Genomic DNA, 17,099 nt, shown 5'->3' with positions numbered 1-17,099 from the left:
CGTGTGGCCAGCTCTCCTGGTGTCATGGGCAATGAACTTCTGAGAAACCTTTGGAAAAGGCTATGTAAGGGAGGACTTATGACCAGTTATTCAGGATAGGCTTAAAAAGGAGTCAGTTATAGCAAGGGATACTTCTGCCTAGCAGCAGGCTTAAGACTGGGCTCTAGGGGAGATGGATTTGGTCAGGCTAACTTGACTAGGCATTAGAAGCTGACTAGCCATTAGAAATCCAACCAATTATATATGCCATTTTTGTGTCACAGTCACACGGGACGTTTACAGCATGCACTGCCTGTAACTTTATGGGATGGTTAATCATTGTAGGCAAAGAGTGGCCAATGATATGTGCAATGCATGAACACAATGCACCTGAATTAGACAGAAGTGTGTACTTGTTATTCACATACTGGACCATACAGTGGTACCTTGGGTTAAGTACTTAATGCGTTCCGGAGGTCCGCTCTTAACCTGAAACTGTTCTTAACCTGAAGCACCACTTTAGCTAATGGGGCCTCCCACTGCCGCTGCGCCACCAGAGCACGATTTCTGTTCTTATCCTGAAGCAAAGTTCTTAACCTGAAGCACTATTTCTGGGTTAGCGGAGTCTGTAACCTGAAGCGTATGTAACCTGAAGCATATGTAACCTGAGGTACCACTGTACAGGGAAACACAACACTTTCTTAAATACAGAATAGCAGTGGGAAATAGCCTCTCTGACTTCACCAGCAAAAAGTGTCACTCCTTACCATAATGTGTGCACAACCACCTCTAAGTTGTCATTTCCATAACTGCAGAGGTCCAGATAATTCCATATGAACCAGTGCAATGTTTTCTTTATGAAATATTCAACAAAAGGAGCAGATTTTTACACATATTCACACAAAAAATGCTTGGGGTGGATTGGGGAACTCTAGTTTATGAAGGATGGCTGGAGTTTTATTTTATTAGCTGCGACTGCGGGCAGTCTTGGACTAGAACCATTACAGTCCTCATACCCCCTTAATTAATAAGCTCCATTGCCGCAGTATTTCCTTTTCGAAACTAATTTAGATATGTCAAGTCTGCAATTATTTTGAGAATGATGTGCCTTGATACTTATTCATCTTCCCTCCTCCTTGCTGAGAAAATAACACTGTCAGCTTTAAACACCCTTTGAAGTCTGCTTTAGATTTTGATTGAAATTTTGAAACAAAGTAACCAAAAGCTTCCCTTTCTCTGCCCGCCCCAAGTTTTCTGCTTTATTATGGGCAATGAACATGGAACCTGTTTTTAGGCACACCAGCCACCATTGTCTCACTCACAACACTGTCAGGTTAATGGATTCAGAAGGAGAGAAAGAAAGCCTCATCATTCAGAATGGCTATCCGGCATTTGTGAGCCATTCTACTCCAGGTAAACGCCTGCAGTTTCCACCCACATGGTTAGGGAAGACCACACATTTATCTTGCAAATGGCAAAGTCTTGCTTCTCCATCAGAGACATCAAATACCCAAATATAGGCACAGTTTCTGAAACACATGATCAGGCAATGCAAGTTAGGCTGGGTTTTGAAGTTCAAATAAGGTTCGAAATAAGGTTTTATTTTCAGTTCAAATTAACTGGGGGGTGGGGATGAGTGATTTTGATCTGACTGTTGGGCAACAGGAGGGTCAAGCCATTTTCCCAATCTAAATTGCTCCTGCTCCTCACCGAAACTGCTGTGTTTTTTTCCCATTGCAGGAGGTAATTTATATTATAAAAATGGCACTAAATTTATCCACCAGTTTTGCTGGTCTGGTCAAAGCTGGAGTCAAAATAAGAATGTCAGGATCTCCCATGAAATGTGTTGTTTGGCCTTAGAATTCTCTCTCTTTCTCTCCCTCTTTTTTCCATCTTCCTTATTTTAAGACCTAATTCCAGAAAAGCAGCTATGTTGAATGACCTTAAAAGGGGACTAGACAAATTCATGGAGCATCCAGCTCAGCCTTCACAGTGGGAGGCAGTAATAGTTGCTGGAAACCGCAGGAGGGGAGAGTGCTCTTGTGCTTGGATCCTGCTCTCAGTTTTCCCTCAGGCATCTTGTTGGCCATTGTGAAAACAGGATGCTGGACCACTGGCCTGATCCAGCAGCCTTTTCTTATGTTCTTATGGCAGTCTGTTGCAGCAAAAGCATCGCCTTAAGACTAACCCAATATTACATAAACTGTGCACTGTTTTTAGACAGGAACTTGAATTAGATTTCAGTGCAAGAGGCTGATAGTTAACTTACCAGACAGCATCTTCCAATAAACAGAAAAAAACAGATTGATCGTTTCAAAAGCCCTTACAATGTGTTGGATTCTGAAAAGAGACACCAAAGAACTATTTTTGAAACAAATGCAGTTATTTGTTCTGTCAAAGTCACATGACTATATTAAAAAAAATGTTGCTTAAATTTAAGCCCTCCCTTTATGGAACTTTCCTATGTAGAAACCTGGATTGAAAATGAAATACTGACATTCTTTCATTTGCCAACAAAATGTATCAGAGCTCAGGAAATAGTGCGTGTTGTGTCTCTCCCCACCCCACTCTGGGAAGATGAAGCTTTTCCAGAAGTTGACAAGGCACTGAATGGAGTCCAAACAGCTCTCAGCAGAGCTTTAGCAACCTCAATTCATTATTTGAAATCAAGAGGACTGGAATCTTTGAGCTAGTATTACATCCAAGGTGATGACAAATGCAGTCGTGCTGGAGTGATAATACGGGGATTCAATCTGGTCTTGTCTAGACCAGGGTTTGTTAGAGATTAAAAGTCACAAAGGAAAAGTTCTTGTAATGCATTGCTGTCCTTGGGGAACTTTATTCCCATTTAAAGTCTGAAGATTGCTTGTAGCCTCTAGCTCAAACTGCTGTTAATAACATCAGCACTGCCATTCAGCTCTGTCTGGTTGGAAGCTTGCAACTGGAAAACAATAGTCGAGACGTCAAAGACAAAATTAGCAGTTCCAATTATCCTCCTTTATGGGCATTTGGGGTAGCAGGATTAGTTAAGCAAAAGAACAACAAAGCCATGAAAGAGAGTGTGCTTTCAGTAAAGGGCTGCATATTTTGAAATGAGATTGGAATCCACCTGATCGGGGTCTGTAACTATTTCACATAGCAGCCATTTATATACAGTTATCACTTTGAGAAATATATTGAAGGGGTCGATGCAGTGTGTCCCTCACTGCATCACTTAGGACTCATCCAGACTTCCACTTGTCCTGCTTTCCCTTGGGAAAACTTGGTATTTACCACTGAATCAGAGCAAACATCAATCGGGGCAAACATTTGCTCTGATTCAGCGTTCGAGTGAGTCTTCCTGGGGAAAATGACAAAGCAAACAGAAATTCATTTGGGCCATGCTTTCTAGGTATGGGACAAGTGACAGTATAGACGAGCCCTAAGTCATCACAGTCGGTACCTGCCCCCCTGGGCAAGGTGTGGGGCAATTCATGCTGAACTCAGGGTGGGAAGAGAGAAGACATATTTTGAAGGGAAATTATGAAGTATGGGGGAAATCATGGCTAGGAGAGGAGGATGGCAGCAAAGGTTTTTGCCCTCTATGGTAAAATTTGTAGATATGGTGCTATGCAATCCAAGCCTATCCTAGCTCTCTCAGAAATAACAATTGAATTTAATGGAGCCTACTGCAAAGTAAGTAAAGGTAAAGGGACCCCTGACCATCAGGTCCAGTCGTGGCCGACTCTGGGGTCGCGGCGCTCATCTTGCTTTATTGGCCGAGGGAGCCGGCGTACAGCTTCCGGGTCATGTGGCCAGCATGACTAAGCCGCTTCTGGCGAACCAGAGCAGCGCATGGAAACGCCGTTTACCTTCCCGCCGGAGCGGTACCTATTTATCTACTTGCACTTTGACGTGCTTTCGAACTGCTAGGTTGGCAGGAGACTGCAAAGCAAGTATGCCTAACACTGCGGCCTTACAGAACAATCCTATGCAGGTTAAGTTGGAAACAATTCATTAAGTTGCACCCAATGATAGGATAGGATGCAGCCTAAGGCCATGGGACTGTTTTTTAACTCAGCAGGACTCGCTTCCACTCATTTTAGATCTGAATGTTTACACCTGCGGTGGGGAACCTCTGGTTCCTGGGTACATTTGGCCCACCAGGTTGTTTTGGCTAAACCATAGGCACCTGCACTACATCATGTAGGAATGACTATAAGCTCACGCCTTGTCATATTATTGCATGGCATTTTGTCAACTCTTTAGTATCCTGTTAATTCTTTTAGGGCCCCTAACTTTTTAAGAGCTGAGTGACAAGCAGAAATACAGCAGGTAAAGCTGCTCTCAACACTGCAGATGCAGGGATGGAAAAAGCTTCACCTGCTGAATTTCCTCCTCCTGTACAGCTTTTAATGACACAAGATGTTTCTTTGGCTGGTAGCCTAGTGTAGCCTGCGGATTAAGTAAGCACAGCTGGCTCCCTGCAGTGACTGCAAGTAAATTGAGTAAATTGTTCCGAGAAAATGTTCACATCTTTCTCTGGGACAGTTCACATGCACCCAGCTTTCAATAATCTGTGTATTCCCCATGGGTTTCCTCCACCAACAGAGCTTCCAGGGAGCAGAAGGAAAGAGGCAGAGCTTAAGATGAATCCCATGCCTCATGAGATGATAGTACCATTGAGGATGTAGCTGGAGATCATACCGTATTTTTCGCTCTATAAGACGCAGCAGACCACAAGACGCACCTAGTTTTTGGAGGAGGAAAACAAGAAAAAAAATATTCTGAATCTCAGAAGCTAGAACAGCAAGAGGGATCGCTGCGCAGTGAAAGCAGCAATCCCTCTTGTTTTTCTGGCTTCTGGGATAGTTGCGCAGCCTGCATTTGCCCCACAAGACGCACACACATTTCCCCTTACTTTTTAGGAGGGAAAAAGTGAGTCTTATAGAGCAAAAAATACGGTATATCTTTCAGAGATTCGTAACATGTGTGTCCAACAGCCACATCTTTCTTAATGTTGTGCAAATATGCTGAGCTTTTAAAAAATATATATAAACGATTAGACAAAGATGTAATTTCAAAAGAAATTGCACAACTATCATCTATATAAAATCTTAACTTCCTATGGACTAAATTATTGCCTCCTTTTAAATTTATACACATTCGCTGCAAACACATACTGTACATTAACGCAGCTGTATGGCTGTGAATACCAACATCAAAATGAATTGAGCATCCATAGTATTTTTGACAACTGCAGTTATAATGTTGTAAAACAATGCCATAAAAGCAATGTGAGGAAATAAACATTTAGCTTATGTATTTCCTGAATATCTTCTTAAATAGAAAAGTTATGTGACTTCTGTTAACTTTGTTTGCTTTGAAGGCATGTTTCTCATAGAATGTTGGAACGCAGTTCAGCAAACTCACTCGGAGTCAAATGTTTCTTGCAGAGTTCCAATATTCTGTCATCTCCCCCACTGCTGCTTTCCCTCAGCTAAAACCAAACCAAACAACCAAGTCACATTTGAACCTAGTGTGCATCAAAGCCAAAGGGTGGTAACCAATGTAAGTCCCCTCCCCCCTCAGAGGAGACCCATTGAAAATAATGGATATGACTGAGCTCCATTCATTTCACTGAAATAACTCAGAGTGGGACTTAGTTGGACACAACCCAATCTCTTTGAATCCACATCCTGTCGAGGGCTCTGATGACAGATAACAAGGACTTAATACTTGTTATGATGCTTAGCTTTGCATCGTAGGAATGAATCACCTAAATGTAGAGTTGGAATGGACCCCAAGGCACCCACAGTTCAATCCTCTGCAATGCAGGAACATGGGCATAGCAAGGATTAATTTTAGGGGGGACAGGCATTATGGGGGGGTGTCAGAACCGAGTTATCTGTGACACAATCGGTCAGTTAATGAAGCATTTTTATTTATTTACTTGATTTAGGGAGGCAGCTGCCCCCTCTGCATCCCACTGGCTATGCCCATATGCAGGAATCCTGCCTATAGCCATCCCTGGGTAGGTTTAAACCACTAACTGTCTGATTTACAGCCAGGAGCACTAACCAATTGCATCAGAGGATCAGCAACAAAATGCTGTGGAGTGTTCTTGCTATTAAGGGCTCTAGCTATGCCATTTTCCAGGATATTCTGTTCATCTCCCCTCTAGCCCAAAGCAGTCAGCCAGTGTTTATGCCTACTGGGCATGCTCTACTTCTGCAGACCATGAAGTTCCCCTGAGCCACTGAAAGCTCCCCTAGCTACATCATACTCTATTGTGGATGTTGCTGTATTTATTGATAGTTCTTTAGTGTGTTAATTTAAACAAACTTGCACTTGAGTTGGTTATGAACTACCTAATACCAGTCTTTTGAATGGCAGGTGGTATATAAATGGTTTCAAATAAATAAAATTAATCCATCCATAGATTGAGATCTAAAAAAATAAAGAACTCATTTCACACACCTATCAAGGACAGCAAGAGCAACTGTGGCAAAATTCTAGAGGACATTCGATTTAGACAACTTAAGGATTGCTGGTATTCAAAAGTCTAGCAAACTGCTGTTCTAGAAAGGATTCCCTACAACTTGGAAGAATCTAAAGGACATACTACAAGAGACCAGGGTGGGGTGGCGTTGTTGTTGCTGTTGTTTTGCAGGTTGGCATGGCAATTTGCCCATTGCCATATAGTGCTTCCTGTTTATTCCATCCTGCAGATTTTGTGAAAGTATGTTTAGGGAGACATATGGTCTTTATATATCGGTGGGACTCCTAGTGATTAGGAAGCAAGGCAGCCAAGGCTGTTAACTCTTCATCTCTCTTTTTTATTTGGCAAGTCTGCATGTGAATTCCTTAGTTCCAGGCAATGTCTATTTGCATGAAAAATATTGTAATTGTTTTGTCTTCTCCTGCTGGATCTTATATTACATATGATTGCGGTGTCCCTTTTTATCGTTTCCTTTTTGTTGTGTGTAAAATGTTCTCTTTCTTGCTATAAATGAAATGAAACAATAAATTAATACATAATATACATATCTGCAAAACCACAATCACAACTCATTTGGGTATTTTAGGTAACTTGGCACCTATTTAAACATTAGCAAATGAGCAACCAGATTCTCAGTCAGCCCCATTCATCTGCAATATTTTTGTTGAATTCAATTTTCTCCCAGTCTGAACTGAATTAAATCTAACCACTGCATCATATTTGGAGTGGGGATCAGGTTGTTAAATTAACAATCAGGCCCCATTGGTTAAGTGTTGCAGCTGACATCAATGGTGCCAGTTTCCCCTACGCTCTGCAGTTGCTGCCATGCATGTCTGTTTACATTATTTCATGTCTAAATATGGCACACATTCTCCTGCACCAATCATTTTCAATCCCAGTGTCCTTCTCCGTGATGCAAAAATAACAATATTTTTTCTGATGCAGAATAATATATACACACAATAAATGGAATTTAATTCAATTTATGTTCCACAATGGCCCATCAGATGCTTTTCACACACAGAGAGACTGCTTGCTGCCCTCGAATTGTTTGACATTTTGATTGAATTCATTTCTCCATTCCATTGAGAATTGATGTTCTTGTTACATTGTCACACTCTATTATTCCCTTTGTTGTAATTTCACATTGCAGGTAGGTTCTCCCCCTCCACACACACACACACTACTTGGACATATTTAACCTGCTCTTACAGCTCTGCAATCCAACCAAGTCAGAGCTAGCAGCATTACTTTCCTGTGTTGCCAATGGTGTTTACCTCACTTATATCAAATGTGATTCAAAGAGATGAGCAGACTGCAAACATTTGGTTGACCTGAAATCTAGGTGAATGACACTATTATCTAAGCCTGCTGAAGTGCCATTCTTCTGAAGCAAGTTCTAACTTAGATTTGATTCTCCCTTTATTTATTTTTTAAGCTCAGGTATGCACAACTTACAGGACGCGGGTGGCGCTGTGGGTAAAACCTCAGCGCCTAGGACTTGCCGATCGCATGGTCGGCGGTTCGAATCCCCGCGGCGGGGTGAGCTCCCATCGTTCGGTCCCAGCTCCTGTCCACCTAGCAGTTCGAAAGCACCCTTAAGTGCAAGTAGATAAATAGGTACCACTTTATAGCGGGAAGGTAAACGGCGTTTCCGTGTGCTGCGCTGGTGCTGGCTCGCCAGTTGCAGCTTCGTCACACTGGCCACGTGACCCGGAAGTGTCTTCGGACAGCGCTGGCCCCCGGCCTCTTAAGCGAGATGGGCGCGCAACCCCAGAGTCGGTCACGACTGGCCAGTTCGGGCAGGGGTACCTTTACCTTTACCTTTATGCACAACTTAAAACACATGCACATCCCATCCAGTGGGAAAGGCTTTGCATTACCACCTTGTTTCACAACTGGAAGAAGCTCTACTGAACTATTAATGAACAGGCAGCTAACAACTCCGCTTGATCACATGCGCCCTGATCTGACTGAGGACTGAACAAGACAGTTCAAAGACCTGTATGCGTGTTTGCTCCAGATGACCCTGCATATGTCAGGAACTTCAGTGCTGATAGGCATAGATTCCTGCCAATGTGTCCCAAGCTACGGGACTATTGTCCTATTGGATTCAAACACCAAATGGCCACATGTTGTGTTGACATGCGGACCAGATGGGGTGGTAAGTTCCAGCTCCACCAATTCTCTCTAAGAATGCTCAAATGCTTCTACCAAGACATCTAGATATTACTCTTGATATTGATGGAAGTACTCAAATTTCATCTTGGAAATGGGAGAGAAAGAGATGCTCTCTAGAATAAGACTACTTTCAAATATTTAAAGTCAGAATAAATGGCACTTGAGGCATTTGCTTATGATTAACGACCAGCTGAGTGAAGCTGATACTCTGAGGTAACGCCAAGAAGTCATTAATTCTCTAGCAGCTCCCTAAGGAGCAGCCAGATCCTGTCACTCTCGTCTAACTGATGGTCTTGAGGGAGAGAAATATGAAAGTGATCTTTCTAGCTCTTTGTTTTTTCGTTAGATGCGCATTACATGCAATGATTTACTGTGTCATGTTAAGAGAAATTAATCTAGAATTCACTGACCAGGTTGGAAGCCAGCAGAATGTCAAAACATTCAATCTAGTGTTCCATTTATGAACAGTGAAACGAGGCTCAATGTGTAAAAACAAAGGTGCCCAGAAGCCCTACCCTGACCTGAAAGCTCCAACCACCTTCTTCTATGTCTTGAGGTTTGGCTCTAACTACTCTGAGGTCATGGAAACACGCTGTGTACATCCTCAATGACATTATCTTCTCTACTGCCATTATGAATTAATTCACGTTCAGCCATATACAGTCCACACCAATAGGTGCAGTGTGATGCAATGCATCCTGTGGGCTTTTTTTGGTTTCTCTTCTCAGTCACTTCTCCTTAGCCCTCCACTACCCATTTCTATTCTGGGCATGCACATGAGTATTTAAGTTCCATATTTAAAATTTTGTTTCTGTTCAATATCCAATAGAATACAACAGTATGGTACATGTATATGAAAAAAATATCAAAGGCCTTGAGTGAGAGAATAAACGTCAGGAGATGTACAAATGTGTATAGGCTTCTTAGTTTATTAGATTTATATCAGCACATGTACAGTAATATAAATATATACAGTCGACATAACAACAGAAGAATAGAAACAATACGAGAACAATACAAAAATGTGAAAAGAGTAGGTGAAATCAAAAAATGAAATTAAGGTCCATTAAAAACCCCAAAGTAGCAGTAGAACAAACTTAACTCACAAACTGAAGCCTGTTTGTCTTGGTCATGCCTGGTTTCAATGCATGCCTTTGATTTCACTCAGGCTTGCCCAGTGTCCCTTTCACCAGCTCATTGTCTGGAACTCAGGAAGACAGACAGATCCTAATTGGGGACAGGAGCTATCAGAGCAGTGGAGCTACCACCATATCTGAAGCCCTGGTCACTCCTGCTGGTCAAAGCAGAAGGGGTGTGGGAGGGGTTTCATTCTTTTTTGTTGTGTCCACTCTAGGGCTGGTTCTCAGGGAGCTCTGGGTTCTGTGGTAGTCCCACCAGCAATAGTTTCCCACCTTCTCAGGTGGAACTTGGCCCTTCACCACAATGGAGCCCCCTAGCCGCCACCACAACATAGAGTCCACCAGCCATCAACATAGAGTCAGGATTAGGACTGCAGCCTAAATTATAAATTATAGTATAGATAGAAAGTGCCAAATTAGCATTTCTTATGAAATCTAAATAGTATATAATGTGATATGTTACAGGTAAGATATTTAGGTGGACATACTGAAGGCTCTAGAGAAAACATTAAACAGCTATATTTTATTCTATGTTGTTGAGCATTTTTGTGACTTTTTTAAAACAGCAATACTGGATTGCACACCGGTTTTTATTGGCCCTCATTAAATAAGACTTTACAATACATGGTTCTCTACCACTTTAAATGGTGTGTACATTCTGTTTTAATCATTCATCACTCGTGAGGGGGGAAAGGATACCAAATCTTTTGACAATATACATCAGGGGTCGGCAAACTAAGGTCCGTGGGCCAGATCAGGTCCAATAGCCTTCAGGATCCGGCCCGCAGACTGTCCGTGGATCAGCGTGGGGTTTCTGTTCGTTCGGGCTGTGCCATTTTTTTCCTGTGCTATTCAATTTCCACACACACACACACACATACACCACGGCGGCGCCTCCTCCCTCCCTCCTCCTGGCTTTCCCTCGCCCTGCCTAGAGGAGGAAGGGGGCTGGGCTGAGCTGGCTGAGCGCCATTTTAAGCAGACCCTCTCTGGAGCCAGCCCTTTCTCACCGCTCATCTTCCCTCCTCCTCCGCTGCCGTCCTGGTGCTCCTGTGGGCTAGAGAGCAGAGCAGATGAGTTCGCTCTGCCTACCCTTGAGAAGCAGCAGCAGCGGTGGCTGCAGCCCCTGGGAAGGTAAGTGCAGTGGCTGGGACTAGGGCTGGGGGGTGGGGAGGAACACTACTTGCCCCCCTAGCCTATTCTTCCAGCTCCTCCCCCCCCCCCCCCGTGCTGCTTCTCCAGCCCGCCACAAGGTCTGAGGAACAGTGGACTGGCCCGCGGCTAAAAAAATTTGCTGACCCCTGATATACATTGTGAACAGCATCATGAAAGTGAGCTGGATTGTCCTTGTGAAAGGCTTTGTAGAGAGGAGAGGAGATGTGTACCTAATCAAAGCTCATTAACTCAATATGAACATATTATAATTGGAGTTAAAATTATTTGCAGGCGCTTTTATACAATCTGTGGGTGTGTTTCCCCCAACCAATGTAGCCATCATTAAAATGTATATGTCTATCTTTTGTGTGTGACTTTGCATTCAAAGTCATGAAGGCCATATATATTAAACAAGCTGTTATAATAAATGGTGAGAAAATGTATGTTATTGTAGATATAGTAATTTTAAACTTGGAATTACCCTAATTACCTCCATCTTGTAGCTCACAGCTTTTCCCTTCAAGATGTCAAAAATAAATGATCAAACTTTGAGGGCAGTGTTGGAGCTTGCTGTTAAGGAGCTTGGTAATCAAGGACATGCTGAATCTGAAAGCAAAGATATTAAACAGAACTTCACTTCACTGACAGTTCCACATAGATTTGAAAAGCAATTAAAGAATAATGAGAGAGGGAAAGAGAAGGTGTGTTGTTATCATTCTGCTATTCTTACCAGCATAACCTGTTGCTTATGTCCTTTTATAAGAAATTTTAGGGTCAAAATTAGATATTAATGTAAACATGCTGCAGCTGCTGGCAGTAGAGTGAGGCAACTGCCTCAGGCGGCGGGTTCGGAGGGGTGGAGAAAGTGACTAGAAAGGTGTGCCAAGTGGTCTGCCCTGCAGCCCCTGAGCTAGCTTGCTGCCCTAGCATGACCAGTGCTCCAACGAGGCGACCTGAGACAACCCGCCTTGCACAGCATGCTCCTGTCACTCCACTGGGGCATGGCCCTGGATCTGTGGGGAAAGCGTTGGTGGCACATCTTGCCTCAGGTGCAAAAAGGTGTCAGGACTGGCCATGGCTATTAGGAACAGCTGTCCTGCATTTAGTTGCTTGCTCAATGTTCTAATATTGTAATGTAAGCACCAGCCAATGATGTGGTGTGCTGAAACACAGAATGTCATGTCATAAGGTCACAGGGAAAATATACTGAACGATACACATGTAGAAGGGAGAACCAAACGGTTGGCTGCCATTTTCAGCACTGGCTGTGCATTCAGCACCATGTCTACTTTGGCTCTCAGCCTTTGAAGTGGTTTTCCAGAACTACAGCCTTTGGATCTTCTTTATGCACCCACAAAGCTCATGCCATGCAGCTTAGAGCAAATCTGAGCATGGTGTAATAGCAACAAGCATTTGAGGATGTTGCCAGTTTTCCATGAATGGAAAACACGAAAGCTCTGTGACTGCATCAGAATTATGCCGAAGGAGCCTCTGGATCAATATGCTGGTATATTGCACCCAAACTCCTTTGCACCTAGTTTTTCCTGACATGTGGCGACTATAGGATGGGATGTCGACTAAACTCGATCATATAAAGTGCTTCTGTTTATGGTGGACTCTGTGGCCACCATATTTCGTACTTGCTGAAAGCATTCCGTGCAAGTAGTCAGTTGTTCATGCAAGTCATTTCAGCTGGTAGTCAACATTTAAGAGATTCTTTTGAAAATTAAGGCCAATGAGAAATTCAGCCATATGACGTACTGTGAACAGGACACAGAATCATCAGGAAGCAAAGTGAAAAGAATAGAAATTTGGGCTTCAACCATTGACCTTTCATTTTGCACACAAGACAGGAAACATGTGTTTAAAGTTATTTCCTCCTATTCTGCCTCCCCTGCAAAAAAAAAACCCCTCAAGCAGATATTTTGCCATGCTCGTTGGTACACTTGTGTACACATGACTGCAAGCTGTTCCTCAGTGCAGGTTCCAGACAACTGCTGATTGAGCATTCATCCCGATCTGTTAAGTTAAAAAGTTACCAGAATTGTAAAGGCCTTAGCATTATAATAGTAAAACCAATATTTCTGTTTAGTTTACACTTTTTTGTAAGGTGATGGCTAATTTGAAACGTTTGCCTGTTTTTTCATTTTATTGTCGGAACTACAGTGGTGGCAGGAGATCTATCTTTTTGAGACAGAATTGGGCTTTCTGTGGTTTCTTCAGGCTTACATTGTGGCCTCCCTTTATTTTATTTCTGAAACAGAAAAACATTTAAAGAACAAGGCCCATATAGACAGGCGTATAACAGGAAATAAACGGCTCAGGCTTTTATCAAATGTGCTGTCATCCAGGAGGTGGGTGATGGAACTGATATACTGTCATCATAAAAAGCAACAGCCTCCCCACCATGTATAACAGGGTTGTTGTTGTTTACTATGCTTGTATTAAGAGCCTGCTTCACTGTGATGGCTTTTCGCCTCACTCCTTCCAAAATCCAAACAATTTTCAAAAAAGAATGACATTTTATACTGCCTTTCTTCCTCAATGTTTCCTCAGTTGTGTGAAGTAGGTCAGACTGAGAGATATTGACAGGCCCTAAAATCAACCTGCAAACCTGGGTACTTTACACCTGGACACAGAAAACAATGGTTCAAGGGGCATTCAGGAAGGAACATACCGCAAGTGAATATCTGACTAGCACACAAAAAATCCGCTAGCTGCCATGGTTCTGCATGTGTACAGATACAGTTCCACAGGAATCACACAAACCAATTATTGCAAAAGTTTTTGCAGTCTTTGGTCATCTCATTATTTCCTTGGTTTTACAAAACTTTGTTATAACTACAATTCCCTAGGCAATTTGATCAATTACCCACCAATTAATGATAAGGTATTATGCTGACATCCCCCCTAAATCTGCTTTTAGTTGCAATGTGATGTCACCACTTTTTGACCTTTTAAAATATTTGAAAACTGCTACTATACCCACATGTCCTTCAGCCTTCCCTCCAAAACATAACCTGTTCCCTCCAGTCTTGTCCTATCTGTCCCAGACCATTCAAGAACCTCATCACACAACCCCAAAGAGAGATGATTTGCTGCTGACATTCATCTCTGAGCAAATTTAATTGGTCCATGCAGCAGGTAAGGCACATAGTTCCATAATTATAGAACACTTGCTTCATTTATGCGATGAAATCTGCATTTGAGGTAAGGTTTTGTCATTCAGTGAAGTTCAGAATAAATCTGATCTGTTTTGATGTCTTCCAGAGTACTGTAAACGGACACCTTTTAAATAATTTTGATTCTTTCAAATAATGCTTTCCTTTCTTGCCTTTCTTCTCCCTATTTCCCCCCTTCCAATATGCTGTGACTTTGGGTTCTCCCAATCCCCCAATAAGGCTGCAGGGAGACAGAAATGATTCTCCCCTTTGTACTCTTTTTATTAATCTCAGCTAGACATTTTCACTCTCTTTGGTTGAAGAGAAGAAACGGAATTCTAGTCTGCTGAAAGCAGCCAAAGAAACAGGAAGCATGTGAGTATATTTTCAAGCAGGCTGAGAAGTCAAAGAACACCAGAAAAAGATGGCATTGGTGTATAATCATAGGGTGAGGTTTTATGGGGAATTAAATTTGCCACATGGCTTGTCATGTACATAGTAACTATTCAGCTACCAGATTAGTGTATAGACATAGCAATGCTGTATGTAAAACAAAACAATTAAAAACCAAAGGCAGACTGGCAGTCTGAGAAGACCACATGGATGCAAACTGAGAATCAAAAGTTGGATGCACTTGCCCTTTAGCCCGAGCCATGTTTTCTCTTAATGTTTTTGCCTTGTTTATTGAAATTACTAGTGCACTATCTGTAGAATGGATTAAGTTGGCATCCTTCTGTCTTGGGAGACAATGGAGGAGTGTGCCTTTGGGAATGAAGTCAAACTGATGGAAAGTTGATGACTCCCAAATTGTAAGTGATATAAGCAAAGGGAGTCTGAGGACTGGGTCTCCCCACTTTTGAAAATCCTCCATAAATAACATCCGTTCCTTTGTTCTCTTCCCCTTGCAAGCTTAAGCATTCTTCTTCATATGGCTGAGAGATACGTTTGGCCAAGTGACAGAACTAGTTGAGATAGTAGTTAGAGATGATTACTTCACTTGATTATTCAGAGGCTAGTGACCAAGGCGTGTATAGTCCTGGATAACATTTGCATCACTGCAAAAACAAGCCCCAGAATATCTTCTTGCAATGGATTTTTATATATTTCCACTAGAAGTGAAGTTAGATTTCAATCTCAGGGTTGTGAGTTCAAGTCCCAAGATGGGTAAAAGTTTTCTACATTGCAGGGGTTGGACTAAAAGACCCTTGTGGTCCCTTCAGAATCTACAATTCTATTATTCTATGGACTTATCAGATTGATGATGTTTTGACATTGAATCTGCTCATGGGTGGCTGTAGGATTGTGTGACCCCCCTCCATCCATTCTTTTCTTTCAGGTTTTTTTAATGCTGTCATGTACTGAAACATATTTAAAAATAAAACGATGCATTTCTTGGTGCCACTTGCCCTTAGGGGCAGATTGTTAACAGGCTGCAGAGGAAGCGGAGTACACAACTCCTGTTAATTAGAGCAGTGAATGATTTGCACAGACTAATTTATGCACTGGGGTAGCTCTCTTCCTTTGACATATTGTCCCCGAGCAGATTATGAATGCATGGGATTCATTTATTTGTTGATGACAAGTTCTTGGTCACTAAAAGCTACTTTATATCAAAACAGTTACCTGGGAGTAGATGCGTCAAGTATTGTACTGTGTGAATAGGCCACATCTTTGTTAAGTGTCAGCTCCAAACATCTCTTTACCACGCTCAGAGAATGTGAATGTCAAAGACACAAAATATTAGGCACCTATATTAGGCACCTGCTTGGGGCTGCAATGCCTCCTTCTCTTAAAACAGGACTTAACAGTGGGAAAGCAAACTGCATTTCTGACAGTTCATTCCCACATTTATTTTTCACCTTATTCTCCAAGGAACCAAGGTAGCATCCATGGTTCTCCCTCTCCTCATTTAAATCCCACAACCATGAGAGGTAGGTTAGGCTGAGAGGTGGTGGCTGGCCACAGGTCACCCAGTGATCTTCACGGCTGAATAGGGGCTTGAACCCTCGTCTACCACTTCCTAGGCCAACACTCTCTATCACCCCTCACAATCAACATAAATGTTCATTTGATCACAGACAATAAGCATCGTTGGCATCTGCTACATATCTGTATTTTGTTACACAACTGTAGCATATAGACTAGTGTAACTATAAAAACAAACATGGGGCTGGGCTACGAACAGAAAAGGACAGGACTATATAGCTGGCACATAGGGACGCGGGTGGCGCTGTGGGTTAAACCACAGAGCCTAGGACCTGCCAATCAGAAGGTCGGCAGTTTGAATCCCCACCACGGGGTGAGCTCCCGTTGCTCGGTCCCTGCTCCTGCCAACCTAGCCGTTTGAAAGCACGTCAAAGTGCAAGTAGATAAATAGGTACCGCTGCGGCGGGAAGGTAAACGGAAGTGGCTTAGTCATGCTGGCCACATGACCCAGAAGCTGTATGCCGGTTCCCTTGGCCAATAAAGTGAGATGAGCGCCACAACCCCAGAGTCGGCCATGACTGGACCTAATGGTCAGGGGTCCCTTTACCTTTTTGTAGCTGGCACATGCTTGACACTCAGTAGTTTGCGATGAAATTTTAAAAATTCGCTAAATGGACTGCAGCCTGGAACAACATTTAAAGAAGTCAAAATGTGTCCCTTGCCCTGGCTACTGAAGTCAGGAATCACAGGTAAAACACTGGAGTCTTTTGCTATAATTGCAGAAAGATTGTGGGATGTGGGGGTGCTATGACCAGGTGTCAACTTGAATAAAACATTGGGGGGGCAGTTAAGCCCCACCCTGCACAATCAATCCCAAGATGTGACACATGCACACTATTTGAATGGCAATGTCCATCAACTTTGGGGGGCCTGGCCCCCACAAATATTTTATGGGGGGAGGGGGCTGATGGAACCTCGGCCCCTAGAAGTTGGCTTCTATGTCTATGACCACTCTTAGGGTTGTCATATTTCAAAAAGTGAAAGTCCAGACACAAAAGTTGTTGAGCTTTCATTTTG

General features: G+C 42.7%; 1 long non-coding RNA gene across 1 annotated transcript in view; it reads left to right on the top strand.

Annotated features, from left to right (window-relative positions):
• The first annotated feature begins 489 nt into the window (after positions 1 to 489).
• Positions 490 to 17,099, top strand: part of LOC308482323 — a 176,466-nt gene continuing 159,856 nt past the window's right edge. Inside the window, exon 1 of the long non-coding RNA XR_013989217.1 lies at positions 490 to 649. This is a non-coding gene — a long non-coding RNA (uncharacterized lncRNA). The remainder of the gene's footprint in view (positions 650 to 17,099) is intronic.

This window comes from Podarcis pityusensis (assembly GCF_964106645.2).
Source record: "Podarcis pityusensis genome assembly, chromosome: 7".
NCBI lineage: Eukaryota > Metazoa > Chordata > Lepidosauria > Squamata > Lacertidae > Podarcis > Podarcis pityusensis.
Note: the sequence above shows the minus strand (reverse complement) of the source record. Positions and strands in the feature narration are given on the sequence as shown.